The following is an 18,877-nucleotide window of genomic DNA, read 5'->3' as shown; positions in this document are numbered from 1 at the left end:
CTTTCATAGTATGGTATTGGTTAATTACAGACCACATTTAGTATCTTTCAATAGGACACTTTTTTTAAGGAAATTTGAATATCATATGAGTTTAGATTCAGAGCATATATCTTTCTGGCAAATACCTCTATATCATATGATCTAGTCACTGAGGATTCTTCTAATTCGGGCTTATTGCGTCTGGAATATTTGATGTATTCTCTCTAGTGATGATAAAGGAACAATGTCATAGTCCAATTTATTAATAATTTTTCAAATTAAGTTCGTTGAGAAGTTTTTAGAGCCTAGAGTGATAAGTCATTCAATATCAGTCACATCATTCTGGCAATTTTTGTAAAAAGAATTCTTAATCCCTTTTTCATTTAGTTCTTTACCAGTGTCATAGGGATGTTTTGTGATATCTTGATGTAATCTAATTGCAAGTACTTAGGTAGGTTCATTTTTATGATGCTATAACTTGGATTTCATCTAGTTTTCATTTATTTATCTCTTCTTTGACAAAGTAATTGCCTATTTTCAAGAATTCTTTATTTTTTTTTCAAAGATTGTCCAAGTCATTTAAAATAATGGAATCTAATTTTCTGCATATTTTTACTGCATTCCTTGAAGAGAAGCTTCTAAATATTGAATCAAATTTCTCCGACCGGGGTCCGTTTTGGGAAATTAGGTGATGTGTACCATATGTACAACACCAAAATTATAGAGGCATAATTCTTATTCATTGAGATTTACAACCCATACATATGATACATGAAATTCATAATATTCAAAACAACCACCCAACTACCCACTAACAAATAATGACTTGGTTGTTTAAATCTAACAAACCTCCTATTATCCCATGTTTCAAATCAGGTTGCAAAGAATGAATCTCTGCAATGTGTCCAACCTCATCAGTATCATGTGCCATTTTTGTAATCCCAAAATCAATGGATAAATTTTGTGCACAATTGTACATGAAGGCAAATTCATCTGTATAGCTTAGATGTATCAATTCAGTAACCCAAAAAATCAAAAAATAAATGTTGTGCACAGTTGTTCTCTTAAGAGTCTAAGACATCCATGGACTGATTTGAGTCCTACCTAAAAACTCTTGAACTGATGAAGGCACATGCTGACACTGAAAATGTAACTTTTACAAAAATAGTGTCATCCTCAACTTATCTTAGAACTCAGATCTTTGCATGGCCATCAATCAATTGCTCAATTCAATGCAACCATAAACATGGGTGACACATTCTTAGATGGTACCATTCTCCAATATGATGACCTTTGTATCGTTATTTAGAGCCACATTTCAAAACAATGATTTCGCATTCCCAATCATTGGTGCAATCATTTTCCTATAATAGGTGATCAATTTGAAGGTTGACTATCTGTGAAACTCTCTTCAAAATCATGACATGTTAGGGATTGCCACTGACCATCTCTGCTTGAATTTAAAATAAATGTCTAGAATAATCAGAATCCAATTTTTGGAATCAAGACTCTTAATGGTACCATTTCATCCATCTATCAATCGTCATCATTCTCTATGAGCTGCCATTGATGTCATGAATATGTGATGGCCACTCACAACTAGTAATCATTAGCTCTCATAATCTTTGGGACAATTGCAATCTCATAATAAAAAATCCCATCAAAAAAGCTCCAGTCAAACTATAGCCTTCACTATCAAAAGGGCCAATTTACAATGTAACCAATATGAGTAGTCTCTAGTTATCGTCTAGGAGACTAGGAAAACTTTGCATGGTCATTGGAATCAGCTGGAAATATATGCCAGACATTATGATCATATGAATATCATGTATAACTCTGATTACGTGCGAAAATAGGTGTAATCAATGTAATCAGGAGTAACAGGTAGATATCTATAGTCCATGAATCATCAACTAATCTCCATAGGTGCAATCACTAGTTGCACTCTGAAAGACTCTGAGCCATCAACTAATCTCAATAAGTGATATCAACATGTCATGTCCCCTTTCTGGAGTGGACATCAGAGATGATAGAGTTAGCCTATCAGGGAGTTTCGTAGGTTGGCAGTGGTGTTTAGAGACTCAGTCAGGGTATACAGTGTTCGGATCTGGAGTTTCAAACAGTAGGAGGGTAGTTGAGAGCAGTTCCTTAATTGAAGGAGGAGTTTCTTGCATTTTAGGAGGTGGAGATGGGTTATAGTCTTGAGTCTCTACGAGATCATTCTATGGTTTCAGTTTCGGGAGATTAGGAGACATTCTTATTTTTAAGGAGTATCCCTAATTTTGAGGGATGAGATTGTGAATTATTTCAGATTATCCGGCATCAGTCATAGGGGGTAACGAGTTTAGTTTCACCTTGTAGAGGTGTTTTGGCTATCAATTCGCTATTTGGGAAATATTTTAATATATTTAAGTTAGCATTTTAATAATTTAAATAAGGCTAAGTTATAGCCATTTTGGAGTAATAAGGGGGTTTTTGGCCTTATTTGGGTGAATATCCTTTGGTGTAATAGCTCGTTGGAAAGGTCTTGAACTTTTCTAAATATTTCTCTTTTGACCCAGAGCATTTTGGTGAACGAATTTCTTTCTATTGGGAAAAAGGTCATTTTCTGGATACTTGACCACTTTAAAAATGAGAAATATATTGTTTTATAACCCAACGCCACATGAGGACACTTTTAGGGTTCGAGCTAAGTTTGGTGGGTTATAAGGAGGTAAAGACAAAGTTCGAAGGAATTATTGACATATTACATCTTGGATTTGTGTTTTGGGCTCTGATTGAGTTTTCAGCATTTGGGACGCCAAACCCACTTGCTTTGCTTGTTTGGGACATAGCCCCCAAAATAGTGGTCTAGTTCTTGCAGTCAGAAGCATCTTGGAGATTGTGCATTGTTTCTTCTGGGGAATGCAGTACTGAGTCAGAGTTTTAGCTGGGGTTTGGGTATTTTACCCACGTGTGGGCACTTTGCAGTTGTACGGCCGCACCTGGCAGCCATCTACTTTTCCATGTGCAACATTTGAGAGCTGGATTCTGGTCGTAGCTTCCTTCTGGGCTCATATTTCACCTTTGTTTACCGCATAAGGTAAAAAGTTCAACACAAGTATAACACGATTCAATTCAGAACAGGTACTTTATTCATGTATGCACTTGTTGATTACAATCTGATTACAATGACTACAATGATCTATGATTTACAATGATGATTCCAAAGTCCATCTCGGACGTGTACATATACCTTTCCGAAGGGGTGACTCAAGCATCACATGCCCGTTCGGATACTACTCTACCCATTGGCTACATTATACATTTTACCAACAACATCATCCCCCCCAAAAAGAAAGGTCGTCTCTGGACGACAATACAACAAAATTCATTAACAAAATTTTCTAACGAAATACATCAATGCATAAGTACTAGACAAAGGGATGCGTCCCTGGTGTAGTGGCCATTCGCGTCCGCAACTCGTTCACCTCTGCCCTTAGCTTGTAGACCTGTTCTTTCCTGATCTTCAGCTCAGCTTCTGCTTCCAACTGGAGCTCTAGGGTTGACTGCATCATCTCTTCGACCTCTCCCAATTCCCTTTCCTTTTCTACTGCCATCTTTTCTTTTTCTGTCGTCAATTGTTCATTTGCTACTGCTAACTGTTCTTTTGCTGCTAATAGGGCTGTCCTCTCGAATTGCTAGGCCGTCCTCTCCGATTCCCAGGCTGCCTTCTCCGAAGCAAACCTGGCAGCTGACTCCTCCCGAGCTCTCTCAACTGCTAGCTGGTCCGCCTGACTCCTCCGAAGGGTGTAATATATCTCCCTGTGTAACCTTGCGATCTCCTGAATCGGTATCTCAATCCGGCCCTCCCTCTCAGGTTCCCTTGTCATGGACCAATCCTGTTGCATCTCTGTGGTTTCCACATCGGGCCATCCCCTCTCCTGAAAAAAAACGGTAAAGGCAGTTGTGCATCCCATCCTCATGAAGGATATGACTCCCTCCAACTCCTTCCCTACTGACTCCAACGCTTGCATCTTTGTCGAATCTATAACCTGGCGAGCTCAAGATGCTAGAGCTGCGACATCCTCAAGAAAAATTGCCTCTGTTCTCGTTGCCTCAAAAAGAGTCAAACTGAGGCAGAACGAATATCATACTAGGGAAGCCGTACCATCACCTGGGAGGTTGAATCTGGTCAAGCCGTCCCATAGAAATTGTTTACAAGATTCGAAGAAGCCGTATAGTACGGAAGCCAGAAAAATTGTGGAGAGTAACTGCCATAACGGTGTGACATTTATTCACAAAACGACAAAAACCTTCACGCCTTCAGGTTGGCTTTATTCTTAGTTGTAATCATCTGGATATTATTGTAAATCTTCATTTGGTTACATATTAGGTGTATATTCAAAAAAATCAGCTTGAAGTGACTTTGCTTTAAATGTATTTGGAATACATTCTCAGAATTGGTTCATGTTATTATACTTCTATTATTACTTATTGAAAAATTATCAGAAATATAAAACAATCAAACCCTTCGACAACTTTTGTCTAGCTTTGCAAGAAAATTTTAGTAAACAGGGAAAACAAATTAAAAAATATAAAATTACAGCAGATCAGTGGAAGAGATCCATCAGGGATCTTTAACAACATCATCAATCTCAATAGACGTGGAGTTAATTAGACCAATATTTGTTAACGAATGAAAAAAAAATCTAATCACCATAAGAAAATTTCTCAACACATTCACAAGTGATTCGCAATTTTTGCCCAACAAACAACCATCTTTGGAATGCAATGACAGTTTGGAAACATGCAACTAAACAATCACAAAACATCATGTGGTCAGATTTGGCAAGACATCATCTGCAATATACTTCCTCTTCATCAAATGCAAATTAAGCATTTACAATTGTGCAAGTCAGGCACACAGATTAAATATGCACAACAAATGCAACACGATAATTAGACTCCGTGTACTTGGCAAGCCCAAATGTTTTAACTTGGCAGAAACTTGGCAACTTTAAAATAAGATTTCATCCTGTGTTGAACCTGTCCTAAAAAATGCGTAGAATAGATTTCAAAGTTTTATGGGTGTCCTGTGTTTTAATGTTTCTTTTTGTATTTTGGTAAGTTAAACTTGCATTTTCACCACCTACACATTTTGGCAATTGTTTTATGTAGAAGTCCTTATTTTTTGGCAATTAGCAGGCGATTTTCTGCAAGTAGGAAGGTTCTAGACCTGTATGATTTTAACACATGAGACTCTTGTGGCTGCAAAAAACCTATGAGTACTCACACATTCAGTAAGTACTCACCAAGTATGTGATGTTTGGTGCCACCAATACCTTCTCTTGGTGGATGAAAGAGTGCAGATCATATGTCCTTTGAATGGGAAATAAATCATTGATTCGCTTTCAGGTTTAAAACTTAATAGGATATTTTAATTAAGTTGCTTATTTTACTTAAGAGGTCATGTACAAATCATTATCATTAACACACCAATCTCTGGAAATCTAATTGCATATCAATCACAGGAAGTGTTGCATTCTACAGCCACCAACTCACATTCAAGAACAAGATGGGAATTTGAAAAGTGTCATGCACATTCAAAATGTTGAACATATTACAAGATGGGAGTATTGTAATGCCCCCTCCTTAGGTAGGTCAATTGATTGATGGAGGTTGGCCTATTATTTGGTTCTTGTAGGCCAGCAGTTTGCAGAGGGGACCCATTTAGGGAGCATAGCGACATATTGGGGCTTTTGGAGCCACCTTGGTCAATTTTGGTAGTCTCGTAGATTTTAGGAGAAATCCCTACTTTCTAGGGATGGATTGGGAGTTAGTAGGAATACACCAAAGGACCTCTGGGATCATCCTAGATGTATCTGATAGACTGGCACATTTACTATTTTTTAGGAAGGTCTTAAATTTTAGGGTTCCTAAAGAATAAAATATTGATAAAGTGCTTATTAAAAGCACTTATAAAATAATAAAGTGAAATTTATAATCACTTGTAAATAAAATAACATTACAATGTGGACCAAGGCCCTAGGTGGCAATAAGTTTTTAAATTAAAGGGGGAAACTTTTAAATAATGCTGAATGGTCCCTATTGATGGCTGACCACTTAGGAGGGAGAAATGAAATAATAAACATTTAACTATGTTATTTCTTTTATTGAAGAGAAACCCTAATGTGGTTTGAGTTGGGCATTGGAGGGAAATGTTTTTTAAAAGAAAAGAGGGAATTTTTTCCCTTTTATTCCAGGTTTTTTTTCTAATAATTGCCATTGTGAAGGAAGCCTGTATGCAAAGGTTTCAGTCCGAAATGATCAAACTGGGAGTGAAAACTCCCTTTGGAAGATTACCTATGATTGTGAAAGATCAACCCAGGGTAAGTTCAATGAACATCGTACATTCAGAGTAGATTTGGAGAAGGAAATTGTTTCTACAACCAACAAGGGGGTTTAATTATTAAATTGCAGGCTGTAGATTTACTTTTGCATATTAATCCAAGTTTCTGTGGGTTTCTGGAAACTGTATATTAGCTCAATGTACGTACCATGGAGATGAGGTTTGAGGTGGATAGAAGGAAGCATGTATTAAGGGGCATGGCGCGTGACAACATTTGCACAGTGTCCACAAGGAGGATGGATAGATTGATTTGTCATGAGGAGGTTGAATGGGCAACAAAGTGTGTCATCATGCTTTCAATTGTTGAGGAGAAGAAGAAAGTTTATTCACCACAAATTCAACGTATTTTAACTAAATAGAGTAAGGTGTTTAGTGACATTCCTCCAAGGAGACAACCAAAGGGTTTGAACATATTATTGAGTTGGAGGATGGGTGAAATCAGTTATCATTACCCCATATAGACATCTTGAGGGACTCAAGGATGAGATTGAGAAAACTATTAAGGAATTGCTTGATACGTGGACATATCAGACCCAACAAGAGTCCCTTTGCTTCAACAATTGTACTAGTCAAGAAGAAGGATGAGACTCTTCATATGTGCATTGACTATAGGGTAGTGAATAAGAGGATAATAAAGAACATGTACCCCATTCAAGGTATAGATGAGCTCTGCATGGGCCAAGCTATTTCTTCAAGATTGACTTGAGGTTTGGATACCCTCATATACAAACGATGGAGGAGGTTGTGGAGATGACGTTTAGGTGATACTGTGGACACTTTCAGCCCCTGGTTATCCAATGCATGAGCCACATTCTAGTCTTTTATGAATAGGTTGTTCTAGCTACAATTGCCAATTTGTTTTGATTTCCTTTGATGTCATATTGGTGTACACTCGGTCTTGGGATGAGCACACAAATAATTTGGAGTCCACAATGTCGTGACCACATTCCAGTCCTATATGAATAGGGTGCTCCAGCTTCAATTGTGGAAAATTGTTCTAATTTTCTTTGAACATGCTGGCGTATAGTTGATTTTTAAATGAGCACTTGGATCATTTGGAGTAGGTAGTGGATATGTTAGAGCGGGAGTCCTTGTATGCCAAGGAGTTCACACGCAAGTTTGGGATGACAAAGGTGCTCTATTTGGGGCATATTGTAATGTCCCCTTTTTCTAGCCATTAACCCCCGATGCGTTGTTAGCCTTTTTCATCATGGTCTCGTGGGCTAACCAGGTCTTTCCAAGGGTTAGTATAAGTTTCAACATAGGCATCTTCACTTTCAGGGGAGATCAAAGTTGAGATAGCAGGGTTTTCTGACTTACTATTTATAGTAAGTCAGTTGTTGTCCTTATTTCTAGGATTACATTATTGGACTTCGAGCATCTTGTCGAGAGCTTTTCAACAAGCTATTATACACGACTTTTTGAGTTTGACAGGATATTTATTTTTATGTTTGAAGATTAGCTTGTTTTAATCAAGGGACATTAAAATTAAAAGGGGAATCAATAAGTCATTTTATCTTATAAAGCTATATTATTCTCTTAAGTGGGAAAAAGACAATTAAAAGGGAATTAAAATGAAGAGATAGGCAAGGAATATAAAGTCATCTTGTTGTGCTTGGAAAGAGAAGAAGGATCTCATTTTCAGCATGCTTAGATGTTGATTTGGTTTGAGATTTCTTTTGGAGAAATTAAGGAAGCTTCAACTATTCAGGATACGAGGACGCAAACCCTCAGGTTCTTCTTTGGTAGATTGGACGTAGCCTAAATTCATCATCTATGGTGAATTTAGGTTCAGTTCTAGTTATCCAATATGACTATTATCACTGTTTTTATGATTCGATTGTTATTGTATTGCTGAACACTGTAATGCAATAACATTTTTTGAGTATTTTTGTATGAATATTTGCTGGAATTATTGCATAAATGTTTAATTATATTTTTTGAAATATATTGTAGAAAATTGGAAAAGAATATTTGGGTAGGATATTACACATATTATCAGTAGTGAGGGTGTTAGAGTTGATGCAAAGAAGATCCGATCTATTATGGATTGGTTTGAACTCTAGAACCTTACACAACTTAAGGGGTTCGTTGGGTTATATTGTTTCTACAAGTTCTTTGTCAAGGGTTTCTCACAACAGGCAACACCACTTATAGAGTTGAGGAAGAAGGGTGAGTTTTCATTTGTCCAATTAGGCACAACACTGCTTTGATAGGTTCAAACAATTATTAGTTCGTGCCCAATCCTTTCTATACTAGTTGTTACTAGACTATTTGAGCTTTATTGTGATGCTTCGGGTGAGTGTATTGGAGCAGTATTGATGCAAGATAAGTAGACGGTTGCATTTGAGAGTCGGAAATTCAAGGTACTAGAGAGGAGTTATAACATAGATGATAAGCATATGTTGGCTATTATGCACGCATTAGCCAAGTTAAAGCAATACCTTGTGAGCAGCAAATTTGTATTGAGGATAGATCATAACTTGAAACACTTTCTTAATCAACAAGACATTAATGATTGGTAGTAGGAGTAGGTCAGTAAGCTTCAGGCCTATGATTTTGACATCAGGAAGAACATAGTTGTTGATGTGTTATAGCGAAGGTCTCATTTGAGTGTCATTGGTGAGATTATTGATGATTGGTGTAGGTTAATTTCAGTTGAGTATGCTAAAGACATATGGGAAGCCAACATTGTGGATGGTTCAATATAGGATGATAGGTATACCATTGTAAGCTTCTCATTTACAAGTTTTGGATATTATTTGTGCTAGGATCAGAGATGATGAAAAAAGTGTTGAGGGCTTTTCATGATGATATATGTTTTATAGACAGGTGTAGGAACGACTTATATGTAAAAGGCTCAAAACACACATTATATTATGTTAGAGAGAGTCTAGTTTGTCAATAGAATAAACAGGGGCACACCTTTTCAGAGGGGTTATTACAGCCACTCCCCATTCTGGATGGGATGTATCATGTGGGAATGTGATTGGGATAGCAAATTTATGAATAATTTTGGGTAGTTGGTCGGATTGAGTAATACAAAGTTCGCTCCAAGTACCAGTGACCACCCACAGATTGATGGACAATTGGAGATTGTTAATAGATGGGTGGAGGGCTATCTCAAGAACTACATAACAAGGCAACAAAAGGTGTGGGTTTAGTGGCTACACATGTGAGTACTATTACTACACCGCTTATCACATGTCTATTAGAATGCTACCTTTCATGGTGTTATATGGGTATGATTGCAAGCTTTGCCGAAAATACATTTGTCGATAAGGTTTGGAGAAATGACTCATACAGGCATAAATTTTCTTTTTGTAGGTCTTGCTAGCAATCTCCCATCTTTCCTACAACACATGAACATGCAACAAACCACCTTCAATGGAGATTCTTGACAAGCCGTATAATTTGGAAAGCCTCAAGAAGAGAAGTATGGTGCGTTAACCATTGTCCAATGTTCTTCAAGCAATTATCTTCTCATGAATTTTGTAGCTGCTTGTTTGCAAGGCTTTATAGACTCTAAAGAAAAGATCATTCAAAGATTTCATGAACTTCTTGGAAACATTTTCCATTACCCTTTATTGGCATCATGCATCCTCTTCCAAAATGGAAACTTTAGATCGGTTCACAATTTGCCTCTATGGTATTATCATCTCTACCAATGCAATTATTAATATTTGAAGAATCAAATGATCTACAGGTTATGGCCATGCATCAAAGCATATGGATAGTGAAGCTCTTATTTAGTATAGAAGCCATCTTTCCATAGCCTCGTGCTAAATGACAAACCTGGAACAAATCATGACTTCCATTTATAAAATATCGTGCTAAATATCGAAACTGCAACACCAAGAAGGAAGCACTCAATCTGTGTGTAGACATTCATCGATGTGATTCTTAGAGACTTAATATGCATAGTTTTGGTTTGCTGAGAAGTTTTGAGAAGATTTTAATCAAGCCAATACAAGTCACAACCTAGCTACCAAACTCAAAGAACATGAACAACACAATCTAATCATTATTAAAATGTCTCAAAGCATATGTTCATAGAAATGTTATGGCGGAAATGCATGAAAAAGGTGGTAGTTTAGGCAGTTTGTGAGAACTATTTGTCAAATCATCTCATGGAAATGACATTTCAAGAAATTCAATAACTGCAAGATATGTACAAAATCATTTATAATTGAAAATTTCATTTTTATTAGTTGTTTTATAGATTTGTTAAAGGTATCAAAGTTTTCCCAAGCTTCAATTATAATTTGAGCAACCAAATGCACTTGTATGGTGGTTTGATTCTTAAGGCTCCAAGTGTATGTGAGGCAAATCATAAACTTTTCAAAGCACCCTAGAACTTTGATGAAGCATGAAGAAGCCAATATAAATATACATATCGAGAACCTAATAGAGTTGCCAAAGTTATTTAAAGCTTTGATGAAAGTTTCAAAAGGAATTTATGTAATGCAAAAGGAGGTGACATGTTGATAAACAATTACCATATCCTTTCCACCTCACTCTTATCTAAGCACTAAACAATTATGTTTCTCATAACATATATACACCCATTAAAGATGTCACTTCGTGGGATGAAATGATAGAAAATTCCAATGAAGTATGACCCCAAAAAAAATCTCAATGAGGGTTTTGTTGTGCAAGTATATAAGAGCCTAATGCACTTGTATGGTGGTTTGATTCTTAAGGCTCGAAGTGTATGTCAGCAAATCATAAACATTTCAAAGCACCCTAAATTTTGATGAAGCATGAAGAAGCCAACATAAATATACGTATCTAGAACCTTATAGAGTTGTGAAAATTATTTAAAAGGAGGTGACTTGTTGATAAACAATTATCATAACCATCTTCCCTCACCCTTTTTATAAGCACCAAACTATTATGTTTCTCACAAGGTATATGCACCCATTAGAAAAGCCACTTAGTGGGATGGAATGATGGAAAATTTGCATGAAGTATGGCCCCTTCAAAAAAGCCTCAATGAGGGTTCGCAGGTATACAAGAGCCACCAACTCTATTAACTTTCTTAGTGCATACCCATGGGAAAAGAAAATTGCGAAGAGTGGAATCATAGAGGCACATAAACCATTTTTTAGATCGCTTGGAGGAAACAGAAACACACAAAACACAATGTGATTACACAAGCACGAAATGGATCTTTTTATTAGTAAGGAAGTTAGTTATTATAACTAACTTAGAAGATTATGATACAAATTCATCATGCTCAACTAGAAGATTGTAAAGTTTTTCAAGATTTGTAGATGAACAAATTTGGTGAAATGCCTTCCAAACTCTCAACCAAATGTAAATGGCAAGTGCAAAGCTGCACTCAACAACCTTTTCCAATATCCTCTATGTTCATGCCAAGATGGAAGCTTTTGAAACAATGTGCGAACATTACAATACAATGCATCTAAAATTGGAATCATAGATAAACACCACTAATTTGTTTGACAAAATGCTGTAAAGAGAAGTATTGTCATCAAATGAATTAAGAAGATTACAACCAAAGCATGAAACAAATCTGTTGAAAAAGTCTCTGCAATCAAAAAGCACAAATACAAGTCTTATGACATATATATGACTCCTTTCCAGACTTGTGCCGACCATCTTGAGGATGTAGTTGTTATGGGTTTCTGGATGTATTTTCTTGTGAAAGAATGCAGTGTCTTGACATTTTTATTTTTGTAGAATAAGAATGAAGTGGATTTGGTTTAAAATCTGTAGAAACTTTCAAGCCAATGTGAAGATTTGTATAGACATGCATGTAGAAGGTGGTGTCCTATACAACACATAAACTGTATGACAAAATGCATGGAAGAAATGTCTCTCATTGGAGAAAAAGGATGCATTTTAAAAATATTCTCATTTCAAATGAGCTTTCTCTTGATAATTAAAATGAGAAGATGGGCGCAACATGGAATGAATGTATAAAGAGTCTTTTTGTTGACGTGTGCAACTTGAGGATGCATAAACAAGGCATGCAAAACATTTGACATAATTTGTGAAAATATCACCTCATGGAACACAATTAGCAAGTTTCAAGTTAAAGTTGACAAGCTTTGCCAACTTTCTTTCATGCACATGCAAAGTCAGAAGCTTATAATGATTACTATTGATGTTGACGAACCTTGAATTCAAGTCTCTAATTAAGATGCACCTCCATCTATATTCGGTCAGATTGAGAAACAAAGATGAGCATAAGCATGCACTTTTTTGTGTGTTCCCATTTTGTATTATGACAAAGATCTTGAAGAGTTAAAGTTGGCTTAAAGAAAGATAAAACATTTAGTAAACCAAACAAGTCCAGTGGATGTGAAAGATGCTTCATTGGTATCGTGAAAGTTGGCATCTGCTTAAAGGATAATCTTATTTTTGGACAAGTAACTTTTGGTTTAAGCAAATGCACAGTGCTGTTTCAATGGGATTGGTATCTTTGTCCTTTCTTGATGACACTGGCATCAAGATTGTCTATTTATTCCAACAAAAAAATATGAGGTTTCTATTCTCAAATGGTTCGATGGTAAGGGAGGCACAGATGCAAAAGAAGATGGAGACAAAACCTCAACAAAACCTTAATTTGAGTGACAAGTTTCTTGTTTTTACTCTTGTAAAAGTGAATTGTATTGTGTCACTTGTTGTAACTAGAGCTATCTTTTGGGCTTTTGTTAATGTTATTATAGTTTAGTCACTTAAATTGACGATTTTATACACACACACACACACACACACACACGTTCTAAATAGGCGTCACTCCAACGTGAGATTCACGAACCTAAAGGGTCATGACTCCACGCTGGAGTCACACCTATTTGGAGTTGGGATTCTCGATATATTATATGTGTAGGGTGTGAGATCTCCAGATACTCATCGAAGAACACATACATTACATAGTCTTTTTTCTGTTGTATTCTTCAGTATTTCATCCAATACAAATTTGTGCTTAAAACTATTTTGTTTATAATGATTTTATATAAGCGGTGTTGCCTTATTTATATAGGAACAAACACACACACACACACACCCATATATATGAGAGAGACTCTAGATTTATAAAAATAAATAAATCTGATAATAATTTTAACATGGTATCAGAGCAGGTTTGAGAAACGATCCAGATCAGATTTATCAAATTAATTCATTCAAATTGTTGAAATCTTATATCTGCTAAAATGGTCAATGGAATTAGACTAGAGGATAGACTTGAAGAAGCCTCAAATCTTGAAGCATGGAAGTTGCGAATAATGTTAATCATAAAGGAGCACGATCTAAAACAATTTATCAAAAACTTTTCTCAACCGAAGGAGAATGATGAACTAATTAAATGGGAAAAGATCACACTAAATCCATGAAGTTACTAGTGGATGGAGTTAAGGATCACCTACTACCCCTTATCACAAAATTGGACTCAACATAGGACATGTATAAAGCACTTGAAGATACGCTTGAGACAAATTACACTAGTAAGATTCTTACTCTAAAGAACCAACTCTCCAACATAAAGATGAATAAATGAGAGTCCATTGTCATGTCCCTTCTTTAGTCTGACTGGTAGAGTTATGTGAGCTGGCCTATCATGGGGGTCTCATAGGCTATTAGTTGTGGATAGAGATTCATACATGATATTCAATGACCGAGCTTGACTTTATAGGCAGTTGGGAAGTTGGGTGCAGTTTCTTGATTTTAGGGGATATCCCTACATTTTAGGAGGATGTGGCAGTTTCTAGATGCAAGGTTCTACGGGACCATTCCATGGTTTCAGTTTCAGGATGACAAGGTGTGTTTCCTATTTTCTAGGAGCATCCCTAGATTATATAGGGAAGGGATTGCCAGTTGACCCATCTCATCCTGTATTAGTCACAGATAGGTGACATGGTCAGTTTCATGTTTATTTGGTTGGTTTGGTCTTTCAGAGGGAAAATGAGGAATATTTTAATATATTTAAATATTTCCTAAGTTAGCATTTAAATAATTTATAAAAAGGCTATTTATATAGCCATTTCAGAGTAATAAGGGGAATATGGCTTCGTTTGGTCAGATGTGCCTTTGTGTTATAGCTCGTTGGAAAGGTCTTGAATTATTAAAAACTATTTTCACTATCCAATTGTTCATGAAGACCTAATTGTTCATTATCTTTTGACATTTTGAAACTTATGAATTGTGAAATAGCTCTGGAAGGGCGAGTATGTGGCTTGGGATGAAATCCTCAGGTTTGGACTGTTGGGACGCAAACCTCAACAGGTCTTGGGTGATTGGAGTGGTATTTCATTGCATTCAGATTGACAAAGGAGGTGGTTGATTTACCTTGGCATTATCATTTCAATGTAGTAAGGCACTTGCAGCTGGGCGGCCAGCTCTTGGCAACAGGCATTTCATTGCAGCAACTCATGTGGGGGTTGGAGGTGGTCTTTTCTTCATCATTGGACACCATAGCTTCCCTTTGGCATTGGACGGTTCATTGCAGCAATTTCTTTAGGGTTGAATCATTCTCAAAGCATCTCCCTGTAGTTGGTGTTGATACCTATTTAAGATAGTATTATTGGCAATGATCTCTTTGAAGTTAATATATCAGGTTGCTGGTTGGTTCAGGTATGTACTTTTTCAGAATTCAGTAATGATGAAATTTGCAGCATATTTTTACATTTCTTAAGTGCTATTTATTTCCTATTTGTTATGCAATTATTTTATTTTTGAAAAACTCCAAAAAACGGAAAAAACAAGGAAAAGAAAAAAGAAATCAGAATTCAGCTAAAGATCATTTAGTGCAGGGTAAACTTTAAGAAGGCCACCTCCAAAAAAAGATATAAAATATTGGTGAATCTTTCATTATTTAAAAAAAACAAAATTATTTCTATTGGCGAATCTCTCAATTTTTTTATTCTAAATATGATTAATATTGGTGATTATTTTTGAATCATAATTTTTTTGTATAAAATATTGACGAATCTCAATAATAATAATAGAAAGTTAATTAATCACCATGGAATATTACAAATCAAAATTGAACATTTTTTTACCTCCTGGAATATTACAAGGATCGTTACATATACTTTAAATCAATAGTGAAAACTAAATATTGGTGATATATCCCTAAAGTAACTAATAATTATGATAATTTTTGGTTAGTTAAATATAATTTCTCCAATAATATATTATATTTAGGTGACTCAAATCTAATCATGTAACCAATATTGTGGCGAATATTTGAGTTCAAAATTTTCAATAAAACAAATTATTGAGTGATTTTAAATATTTTAGAACTAAATTTTATTAAACTATGGCGATTTAGGTTGTATCAAATCTTAAATTATTAGCCAAATTACTAGTCAAAAAATGTCTAAAATTAGCCAATTTACGAATATTAGCCACTAAAATATACCTTGATAGCAAACACTAGTCATAGATTCAAACTTATAGACAAAAGGTAACAAACACTAGTCATAGATTCAAACTTAGAAACAAAAGGTAATTCCTACGGTCATTGGAATTTAGGTTGTATCAAATCTTAAATTATTAGCCAAATTACTAGTCAAAAAATTTCTAAAATTAGCCAATTTACGAATATTAGCCACTAAAATATACCTTGATAGCAAACACTAGTCATAGATTCAAACTTATAAACAAAAGGTAACAAACACTAGTCATAGATTCAAACTTAGAAACAAAAGGTAATTCCTACGGTCATCGGAATTGGGAATCTTTCATCCATCTCATATTTTATGAGAATAACATAGCTTAGAAACCAACTCTCAACTATTAGTCACATCTACGATAGCAAAGAATTAACTATGATAGCTCTAAACGGACTTCCAATATCATGGGAAATTTTTTGACAAGGAATAAGTGGTCGATCCAAACTTCCCAAATTTGATGGACTGAAAGCTGATTGCAGACTAGAAGAGTGCACCTCAATATCTCGAGCAATTGGTGTTAGTTCCACAAAACATGATATCAAGATTCTTACAACACAAGTTGATAAAACAAAGAAGAAACCAAATTTCGAAAGAAAAAGGAAACATAAAGACTACTCCAAAATGTAATGTTTTAGATGCGACAACTATGGCCACTCTGCAGCAAAATGTCTTGATAGACTAAAACATAAAGCTTCCTTTGCCAAAGTTAGTAAATTTAATACAGATTCAGAGAAATTTGTTTTTTCCTCTACCCTATCCGGCCAAGTCTCAAACAAACCAAATACTTGGGTGATCAATAGTGGAGGATCTCGACATATCATTGGGTTTAAAGAACAACTAGATTTTATCAAAGAAAATTGATGATGAAGTAACAATAGATGATACTAGCTATCTAATAAAGGGTATCAACACGTGTACCATTAACCTTAAATCAAGAATCTTACTTGAACTTCCTGAAGTACTATGTGTACATAGTATAAAGAGGCACTTGAGGACAAAAGATACACGATCACATTTATGGAGGGAAAAGTCTTAGCTTTGCCTAAGAACTTAACATTATAAATGCTCATACAATTGGAACAAGACGTGGATTCCTCTACAAGCGAAGCACATGTTCACCTTCAACTTTAATACAACAAATAACAAATAGGAATTACTCATGGATACAAGCATCAATCATGCTCACTAGACTTTATTCAGAGATTGCTTGATAACATGAGCAAGGGGGCGCTTCCTCCTTGGTCACCAGGTATTCAAAATCACGATTACTAGTTATGCCAAATCATGCACTCAACAAAGAACTTTGAACAGCAATACTTTATATATTATCACCATATGTATCTCAGTCACTTTTCATACATATTTATATATTGAAGTTTATTAATATTATCTCATACTGATTATGAATCACAAACCATTGAACTTGGTGAAGGTTTTGTAAATGGGGTTGCAAGCATAGTTGGTTTAACCATGGAAGAAACTCCATAGTTAAGCTCGCTCGAGCTGGAGTAGTACTAAGATGGGTGACCTCCCAGGAAGTCTTGATGCTTCACCTCTATGAGCATCATCTAGATCCAATGAGTCCTAAGTGTTCCATTTATTCTCATGAGAGATGGATTTGTGAATGAATCACTACTTATGAAACATTGGTCAATGAATCAATACCAGTAAACTTGTCTGTGTGCATCAAAATAATAACCGCTAATCAAATTGGGCCGTAAGCCATCATTTTATAACAATATAACAACTTAAAAATAACTAAGCTAATTTAAGATCAAATCAAAACCATTAGCTAGAAGATAAATCATTTTGTCGTTCATAACGTGCCCAACAATATTTTGCTTCGTGTCTATCCACCTACAGGTCGCCTATTATGACAATTAGACAATCTAGTGAGCAATTAGCCAAGGTTTTCCTTCTCAGTTTAAGTTTTAGCTTTTCTTTCCTATTTATCTAATTCCCTATTTTTTGTTGCCAGATGGTGACATGAATAACACAAATAATATTAGAGGGAAAGGAAATAATTGCATTCTAATGGTAAAATAAAGAACAAATCCTAGCCTCATCAAAGACACTGCATTCAAGAGATCCAAAGATGAAAATGAGTCAAATGATGAAGATCCTCATGGGAACTTATCTCCCTAGACTCAAAGGGAGGATCAATTAGAAGACAATAACTCCTTAGAACCTATGGATACAATAGATGTATCTAGAGAAAATAAAAAAAGACCTATATGAAATAATTGAAGAATCTGAAAATATTGCCAGCTCCTTTAGGATTATTATAGAAAGAAAAAACCAAATATATTCTCTAGCTCCATTGCACTTAAGAATGAACTTTCAAGTTCAGAACCTTCAAATATAGATAAAATAAGATAATGATATTAATGTCCAACAAAAGACCATAAAAAGGTCTATGGGATTGAGGGATTACAACAAGAAAGGTAACAACGATAGGAGCACCAAATGGTGTCCAAAATAAAAGAGCAAAACAAACAAAGAAGAAGAAAAGGAACCAAGAGAGGCCAAGACAAAGACGAAGAGTCCTTTCTAGGTAGAAAGAAATCAGTCGCAGAAGGATATGCCTGCCGATGGATAGAAGCTCTGCTTTGTCTCTGTAAAGTCATAGATGAGTGTCGCTGATGCAAAAGGCCGGTACAGGGTTTGACAGACCTGGAGTGACCAAAAGAATTGGTAGAACTAGATGACCTTTTCACACCACATAAAGGAGATAAGGGTGTGAAAAAGTCAGTAATGAGCTGAGTAGATGTATGCTAGTGAGGAAGTAGTGACTGTAACGTACTATCACGGAGTATAGTGGCCTCCTGAAGATAAAGTGCAAGGCACCGATGGTCATAGTAACTGAAAAAATTAGAAAGAGAGAAACAATCCCGGAACAAGCAGAAAAACCTCCCTCTAATTTCATAATAGATAGGGCATCGGAAAATAAAGTGAGTCTCTGTCTCAATCTCATCTAAAGTACACAGCTTATAGATCCGTTCCCTGCTGTCAATATCAATCCCAATAGATCCCAGCAGAGAAGCTTGTGCATACCAGTAGCGAGCCCAAGAACATGAGC

General features: G+C 35.7%; 1 protein-coding gene across 2 annotated transcripts in view; it reads left to right on the top strand.

Moving 5' to 3' along the window:
• Positions 1 to 18,877, top strand: part of LOC149537277 (uncharacterized) — a 203,299-nt gene that overhangs the window by 140,520 nt on the left and 43,902 nt on the right. The window lies entirely within an intron of this gene.

Source organism: Cupressus sempervirens, chromosome 10, assembly GCF_028749045.1.
Source record: "Cupressus sempervirens isolate cs-2001-9-10 chromosome 10, ASM2874904v1, whole genome shotgun sequence".
Classification (NCBI taxonomy): domain Eukaryota; kingdom Viridiplantae; phylum Streptophyta; class Pinopsida; order Cupressales; family Cupressaceae; genus Cupressus; species Cupressus sempervirens.
The sequence above is the reverse complement of the archived record's forward strand: the minus strand, read 5'-3'. Positions and strand labels throughout refer to the sequence as shown.